Here is an 8,865-nt window from a genome sequence, read left to right on the forward strand (position 1 = left end):
TGGCTGGCTCCCCAAATTGTTGGTGTAGGGAATCCCAGATTGCTTGGAGGTTCCTTAATTGTTTCCTTGAACATGAATGACTTTAGTACTTCCAAGATTTAGAATTAGGGGCTCCTGGGTGGCTCAGTCAGGTAAGTGTCTGACTCTTGATTTCAGCTCAGGTTGTGGTCTCATGGTTGTGAGATCAAGACCCGCATCAGGCTCTGTGCTGGGTGTGGAGGCTGCCTAAGATTTTCTCTCTTCTTACTGTGCCTCAACTTGGCTCACACTTGTGCTCTCATGCTCTTTCTCTCTCTGTCTCAAAAAAAAAAAAGATTTAGAATTAATTGTAGAAATGACTAAGTCAAACCCATCTATTAGTACTAACTTCCAGTTAGATTTGGAAATATGACATTTACAAACATGTGTATGCCATGTTTATATTTAAGTATTTAGAATATATAAGAAAATTTGTTTTAGATTTCATTTGTGGTCTATTAGATTGGCTATTATATTATAATCAAATTATTCTAATTAAAAATGTTTTTAATGTTTATTTTTGAGAGAGAGAGAGAGAGAGACAAAGCATGAGCAGTGGAGGGGCAGAGAGAAAGGGAGACACAGAATTTGAAATAGGCTCAAGGCTCTGAGCTGTAGCACAGAGCCCAACATGGGGCCACAAGATCATGACCTGAGCCAAAGTCGGACACTTTACTGACTGAGCCACCCAGGTGCCCCTGAGATTTCAATTTTTAAAAATATTTTGTTAGTCTTACAAATAGTGTAAGATTTATTGTTGAACTTGAAAGCTTAAGGAAAAACTAGACTTTACTGTTACTTTAATAAATTGTTAATTAAAAACTAATCTCTGAATAATCTCCTTTTGCAGGAAAGTTGCCTCAAAGACACAAAAATACTCATTTCAGCATAAAATGAGTTTTTACCCTCTTACCTCAAAAATCATACCCAAACAGTAATGAGAAAAAGGATGAAAGCCAGCCAACGCAGGAATGCAGTAAAGCTAAGGCTTGGTTGTACCAAGGCTCATATATAATGGGTGGCACCAAGTATTTGGGAAGAAGGAGTGAGGAGGGGGCTGAAAACTGATGGAATGGTTGAAAGTAAGTATAAAGTGCAATTCGACCGCAGACTCCCATGCCCATCAGCTCAACCTACTCAGAAATGGCAATCAGAGGGGCGCCTGGGTGGCTCAGTCGGTTGAGCCTCCGGCTTCGGCTCAAGTCAGATCTCACGTTTGTGGGTTCGAGCCCCGTGTCGGGCTCTGTGCTGACAGCTAGCTCAGAACCTGGAGCCTGCTTCCAGTTCTGTGTCTCCTTCTCTCTCTGCCCCTCCTGCTCTCATGCTCTGTCTCTCTCTGTATCAAAAATAAATAAAAAATTAAAAAAAAAAAAGAAATGGCAATCAGAATCCAAAAGGCTCTGGACTCAGGGAACAGCATACCTGGAGGAGGGCAAGGTAGAAGTGTCCAGTAGAAAACTGGTCAGGTGAGTCCTCTGACTCTGTTCTTTGCCCAGCTCCAGAATGCCAACACCCTCTGTGTTTTTGAGCCTGGTCTGCAGCCTTCCCTATGAACAGATGCACCACTCAATGTCCTCCCAATGAATTCCTTTTCTGTTAGTCTGAGTCAGTTTCTATGCCTGCAACCAGGAACTTTGATTTAAATGACATTTCACAATCATCTTGTATTAATTTCATTCATGTCTGCATCCATTCTCCATGAGGGTAATTCCATGTTTGATTTGGCTCATCCTTTATCTGTAGAAACTAGTATTGTGCCTGGTACTTAGTAGGCACTCACTAAATGTTTATTAAATAATTGAGTGAATGAGGCCTTCCCTGTATTTTATATATACTCTTCACTGTATCTTCTATATATCTCAATTATAGAACTTATCACCTCAAATATATTAATTTGTTTAAATATATTTCCCATATCAGAAATTAAGTTCAAGACTGGAGGTCCTACATGGTTCATTTTATTTTTTAAAGTTTTTATTTATTTATTTTTGAAATAGAGCAAACAGAGGAGTGGCAGAGAAAGGGAGACAGAATCCCAGGCAGGCTCCATACTGTCAGTGAGGAGCCCGACTTGGAAATGGAACTCACAAATTGTGAGATGGTGACCTGAGCAGAGACCAAGAGTCAGATGCTTAACGGACTAAGCTACCCAGGTGCCCCAATACCCGGTTCATTTTATTTTATTATTTTATATTTTCAATGTTTGTTTGTTTGTTTGTTTATTTTTGAGCAAGAGAGAGCGGGAGTGAGAGTGCAAGCAGGGAAGGAGCAGAGAAAGAGGGACACAGAACCTGAAGTAGGCTTCCAGTCAAAGTAGGTTTGACATGGGGCTCGGACTCAGGAACTGTGAGATCATGACCTGAGCTGAAGCTGGACACTGAGCCACCCAGGTGCCCCAATGTGATTGGTGGATAATGAGTGGAGTCTGCTCAGCTGTCTCTTTCTTTTCTCTCTTCTTTCTTTCCCTTCCTTTTTCCTCTTTTCCTTTCTTTTTTTCTCTTTCACTTCCTCCTTTATCTCCTTCCTCCTCCTCCTCCTCCTCTTTCTTCTTCTTCAGTGGCCTGCCTTCTGCTCTTCAGCATTCCCAGTTGCTGCTCTGTCTTGACTTACGGGGTCTTGTAGTTGTCCTGCTGTGCTAAGTGTGAGTGGCTATGACTGCAACTAGGGAACCGGTGGGGAGAATGTTAGTAAGCCCAAATTACTGCAGACTCAGAGCTGTGTTCTCCAATGAGCTTTATTAGTAATGAAAGCAATGTTCTGATCTCCATCTCTTTCAGTTGGTTGTGGTTTCAGGAGGGGAAAGGGGGTTTTCTTTATTGTCCTCCTCAAAACCCAACAATATGGAATTCTGAATGCTTGGGCCAACTTAAACACATATAATCTGAGATATCTAATATTTGGACCGGAAAATTAGAACAAGCAGGAGGAAAGATATGGATTTTGGGGTCAAAGAGGATCTAGAAAAACAGAACCAAGAACAGGATAAGTCAAGGTTCCCATTGTGTGGGAAGCTGGGTCTCTCCGAACTCTCGTAAGTAGAGGAAAAATCTCCTTGTGAGGCAAGGTGGGTTTGCAAGGCCTCCCACCCTCAGATGGCAATGGGCATCTACCCCTACTCAGCCTCCCGTCAATTTCTGCTTGAGCACTGACCCCCAAGGTGCCTGATCGACTGATATCAGGAGTGACTTGCCTTCTTATGCTAAAAATATGTGAATTGTACCTTGTGAAAAAACTTATAGGAGTTTCTTCTTTTGTGATTATAGGAGCAAGTGTTACATTTCCTGAGAAAGCCTATTTTTCTTCCCCTCAAAAAACAGACTGTTGACCCCTGCTCACAAAGACCTAACTCTTGCCTTTGCTATGCTAAAAACTTTGCCTTGTATTGGAATGCTAAAGATCCCTTCTTATCCCATATGATAAACATCTATTCACCTACTTCAGTCTTTATTGTAAAGATTATGCATGAGTCTTCCACCAATCTGTGTTCTGGGAAATTTTTACATACCAAAGGACTTGTCATCAGAAATCATTGTCTAAGGCAATTGCCACTTCTGTTTGGTACCCCATACATTTTTTCAATAAATAAAGCTGACTCTCGGGTCAGTGCAGAGATGCCTGCCTGCTGAGCAGGAAGAAGCCCAGGCTCTCTCACTCTCTTTCGCCCACACCGTGCATCCTTCAGGGGGCCCTGGACCTGCTGGAGCTGGACTCTGGCACCATTGCAACAGCTCTGTTTTCTTGAGCAAATCAGATCATATGAGACAGTGACTCTCAAACTTTGGGCCCTTCAGTAGTACCTGAGGAGTTTGTTAAAAACACAGACACACAGGGCCTGTGACTTGTCCACGAAGTCCTTGGGTGGGGACCTGAATCTGCATGTTTAACCAGCCTCTGAAGTGTTTAACCCTCCAGTTTGGAAACCTCTGCTCCAGAGTTTATTGGTCCCAAGTCATGGTCTTCAAAAGGCAAAAACATTTCAAAACATTTCTAATCATTCTGGAACCAGGTGGGCAGTTTCTGCAGAAAGCAAGCAACACAACACAAGTGTGTGGGAAACCGATAGGATTGAGAGAGAGAGGTGCTGACTTGGGAAGAAGAAAGGTCAGGGCACACCAGAAGGAGAGAAACGGAGGTTAGCTGGCAGGCTGATGCAATCACAGGCCAAGTTATGCAGTGACTGAAGCCCAAGGTCACAGGAAGCAAACGGTTCCTTGGGAACCTGAAAGGGTGGCACACATTTGCAGGGAAAAGAACCTTGCTTCCAGAGTTCCTGTTCCAGCCAGGCTTCTGGCCAAATGTCTTGAGTCATGATCCCCTGGACTCTTGTTTCCACTGGGAACTGGCCCAGAGAAAGGTCTCCCCTCTCCATCTACCTTTATAGACACATGGTGGAGTCCATGTTGGGCTCTGCAGAATCCCTCCAGTGGGGCATGCACCTAAAGGCTCCCCGTGGGTGAGATAACATTCAAAAATGCTTTGTAAAGCATAAAGCATTAAACAAAGGTAAACCTCATTACTCTGATTCCCCTGGGTCTTGTCTTTCCTGATGCCTTCCACCATGACTTAGTGTTCTTATGACCCTGGATGACCCCACTCAGCTCCTCCTTACAGGCTGGCATTGTTGTCTCACAGTTTGTAAGTGCTCAGCTATTTACATTGAAGTCTTGAATATGAGGCAGCAGGCATTTTTTTCTTTTTTTAAATCGGTGTGCAGCCTTTTCTTCCTCCCCCACCCACTTCCTCCCTGAGTCAGTGTTCATGAACTCTCTTCGCACAGATACGCCTGTCTTGATCGCCCACTAAACAGTTTTCTTATGCTGCAAGACACGATAAGCATTCTTGCAAACAAATACTTCTGTCGGATGACTACTGCTCTTGAATTGAAACAGGGCCTCTATTAAAGGTGACCGATCTACCATATTCCAAACTCATTTTCTATTTTTGTCTTTGTAAAGCACAAGATGGTTTGTGGAAAGAAAACAAAAACAAAAAACAAAAAAGCCATTGCCCTTCAGGAAGTTGGAAAGATTAGGGGTTTCTGTAAGCATTCACATATTGATCATGAATCGATGGGATGTATTCTCAAAGGGGTGTTTATTTTCCCCCTAGGTTATTGGTTCATTCCCTTGACAAACAGTTTTTGGGAACTATCTTGTAGCAGGCCCTGAGCTGGGCCCCAGGGCTCTACTGGTGACCAAAATGGAAGAGATCCACAACACTGATGAGCTCAGATATAAAAGTCCCAAGATATTACCTGCAAGGTAAATAGTACTTATGTTTCTGCTATTATAGGACCAAAGTAGCAAACTTGGAATATTTGGGGGTGAGGGTGGGAAAGGCACAGAATGCAATAAAATCATTTTCTGGGAGTTAGGGCTTCACATGGAGTAGAATCTCTTCTAATTCCTCCAGCACAGCATTCTTGCTTGGTCCCTCCCTACATTATAATGCAAAGGCACTTGTAGTTGGAGTCCTAGAGGGAGCAGAGACTGGAAAACAAAACAGAAACAAAACAAAACATAGTTGAAACTGAGGCCTGATAAAAAGCCAAAGAAAATTAATTAGCTAAGAATTCTGACTAGTGAATTCAGCTTAATGGGGCTCTCTGGTCACTATAATTTCTTCAGTATGGTGGACCAGCATCCTTCACTGAGTTTTGAGTGTATAGTATCATCCTTGATCAGCATTGAAAGAACTTTGAATATCTTTTAAGACTGTTGAAATCAGTGAACTGGATTGTTTTAAATAGGTAACATTTGCACAGTTCAAAATCTAAAAGGTACAAGAGTATAAGTGAAATGTCTTTCTTTTACTTCTGTTTCCTGTATACCCAACACTCCTCTTCTGAAGGAATTTATTCAGTTTGGTGGATATCCTTGTTTTACTATATTTTACAGATATAATAAGGGGGATTCTTGACTAGATTTCTAACTTGAGAATAGACCTCCTCTTAGTCCTATGGCAATCTGTCCTTCTAGACTATATCCTGTTCTACGGGATGAACATGAATCAGAAGTTCAGATTTTATTTTCCAGATGAGTATAGTGTGAGCTGTTCTCTAGGGGGAAAAGAATGGGAAAAACAACTAGAAGAGACATAAAAAAATATATTTTAGTATTAATACTCTTAGTGTTTCATGCGATCAAAAATAGCCTCTGCCAAACAAAGTTAAACTGTCAAGTTTTAAAAATCTTGTTTCCTAAGGAAAACTATACCTGGTTCTATCAAGGTTATAAAAACAATATGCCTTGTTAAGTGCTATGTAGGATTCATTTAAACGTCACAACAGTCACATGTGTGTATATTTTATAGGTGAAGAAAGTGAAAGATAGTCAAGCTAAGCAAATGTTAAGTTTTCAAACCTAGATCAGGGCTCCAGAGTCCTTTTAATTTGCGTGATACTTATGAACTCTCCTAATAGACAATAGCCAAAAGAAGGCATGTGGCAACATTTTTGGTTCATCCATTCTCATTGATGTTTATTCAAGATCTTTTGTTCTCAAATTTTAGGATCCATCAAAAATTACTCACATTCAAATGCAGATTCCCAGGCCTCACCACTGACTTAGAGAATTAGAATCTCTGAGGGAAGGGCTCCAGGCATGTTTATTCTAACCAGCACTTGGAATCACAGGCAAATGACACTAAGGAAGGTGGCTGTAAGCATACTAACAAGTGTCGTACCTGTCACAGTTCGTGATTTCCAAAGTTGGCCACAACCACATCTTCCATCACACACATACTAGTTTCTAGAATCTCTCCACTCCCCTTTCAAGAGGTGGAGTCCATGCCACATAGCTTGGAAACTGCGTGGGTTTTTGTGATTAGTCAACCAATAGACTATAGAGGAAGATGCAACGTGACTTCCAGGGTTAGGTCAAAAAAGCCGATTCAGCTTCTGTTTTTGCTAGCTAGAATACTGCTGGAATCTAGCCACCATGTACTGAGAAAGGCAAAGCTGCCCCAGGGAGAGGCCCACTTGGAGAGAAACTAATAGCCAGCACAAACTTGCCAGCTATGTGAGCCATCTTAGAAGTGGATCTGGGCCCAGTCAGGCTGCCCAGGCTGACACAGTGCAACATGGAGCAGAGAGATGTGCCTTCCCTGCCAAGCCCTGCCCAAACTGTGTATTCAAGAGCTAAGTAAATGACTGTTGTTGTTTTAAACAATAAGGTTGAGCTGCTTTGTTAGGCAGCACAATAACTGAAAGAGCACACTTCTAATATTCAGGCTGCCTTTTAATAAATTCCAATGTCATTTATTATCCCAGATTCCTCTAATCACAGAACCACTCATTTCAGGCTTCTGGTTGTGTGAAGTTCTCATTATTACCTCTGAGGCTTGGTTTCTCATCTAAAAGTCACTGGTAATAAGAGAACCTAGCTTATGAACTTTATAGTTAGATGAGGTAATCCATGGAATCATTTTGCATTGTGCCCAGCACGTTTTCTTATCATTTTTACTGTTTCTTGCACTCATAGTCTCCATTTCTTTTCTTTTCTTTTTTTTTTTTTTTTAAAGCAAAGGGCATTTATTATTACAGCTTAGGCTCGCCGGGCCTAAGTTCGGTCTCACAGCCTTCACCAACGCAGTGGATCCGTCCTGAGAGCCCATAGTCTCCATTTCTTTAATGCTCTCTATCTACATATAAATAGATGTAGATACAAAGATATATAATTATTCTTTTTCTTGTAGTCCAGTGCCATTACACAGGCTATTTCCTATGCCTGACATGCTCTTCCCGACCAGGTCAGTTAGACTCTTATTTATTCTTGAGGGCTCCACTTCTCCTTTGGGAAACCTTCTCTGACTTGTCAATTAATTCCTCTGCATGCTCATCTAGCATTTGGAGGAACCTCTATTATACTCCTTAACACACTGAGTTGTAATTAATTGTTTACTTGTACTTGTCTGTCTTCTCTATTGGATTCTAAATTACTGTAAGGCAGTCAGGGTCTTTGTATTCTCACCCCCCCAACACAGCACCTGGCACATCTTTATTCACCATCTACTGTCTGTGCTGTGCTAGGAAACACTGGTTAAACAGTTAAGGGGTCCATGTTTCGGGAGACATGCCTGGGATCAAAACAGCTCCATTTCCTCCTGCATAACCTTGGAAAAAGTCAACGTTCCTGAACCTCATTTGTAAAGTGGAGACAACATCTTCTTAAGGTTGCTGTGAAGATGAAGTAAAATAAAACCGCCAAAAACCTATACCATAGCAAGCAACCATCAGGATGTCACAAAATGCTTCCCGGACAATCCCATTTTCAGGTACCGCCGCTCTAATCTTCCTTTAGAGCCTCGCGTTCCACGGGTAATCCCTCTTTCAGGGATTACTCTGGGCTCTCTAATCCTGTCCTTGGTCATTCTTCCAGCTAGCAACTCTGCGTCTCAACCACTAGGTTGGGGCGTTCAGAAGCCAGTTCCCTATCCTCAACTCTCTCCAAATTCTTTCTTTCAGCTTTTCCTGGGGCTTAAGGGGACCGATTTACGTGAGATTTAAATATCAAAATTACATTTCAAAACTCTCTGGCTAGGGTTCTCTTGGGTAACTTCCGAAACCCACATTAGGAGTCTGGCTACTGAGTTCCGGTCTTCCACCTCCCTTAAAGGAAGGAGCCCGCGCTCAGCTTCACCGCAGTCTTTCCCGCAGCTCCAAGTGCGCCCGCGCGCAATGCAGGAACGTTGAATGAACCAAAACTCCAGGGGTGAATGAATGGGCTGCGTCCGCGTCCGGGCCTCTGTTACGTCGCCCACTAGTGCGGGCGGGGCGCCGGCCGCGCAGTCCGACCATCGCGCGGCTAGCTCGGCCACCGGCGCCGGAGCTCCGCGCCTCCCGGCGCC

Source organism: Suricata suricatta, chromosome 10 (genome assembly GCF_006229205.1).
Source record: "Suricata suricatta isolate VVHF042 chromosome 10, meerkat_22Aug2017_6uvM2_HiC, whole genome shotgun sequence".
Lineage (NCBI taxonomy): Eukaryota > Metazoa > Chordata > Mammalia > Carnivora > Herpestidae > Suricata > Suricata suricatta.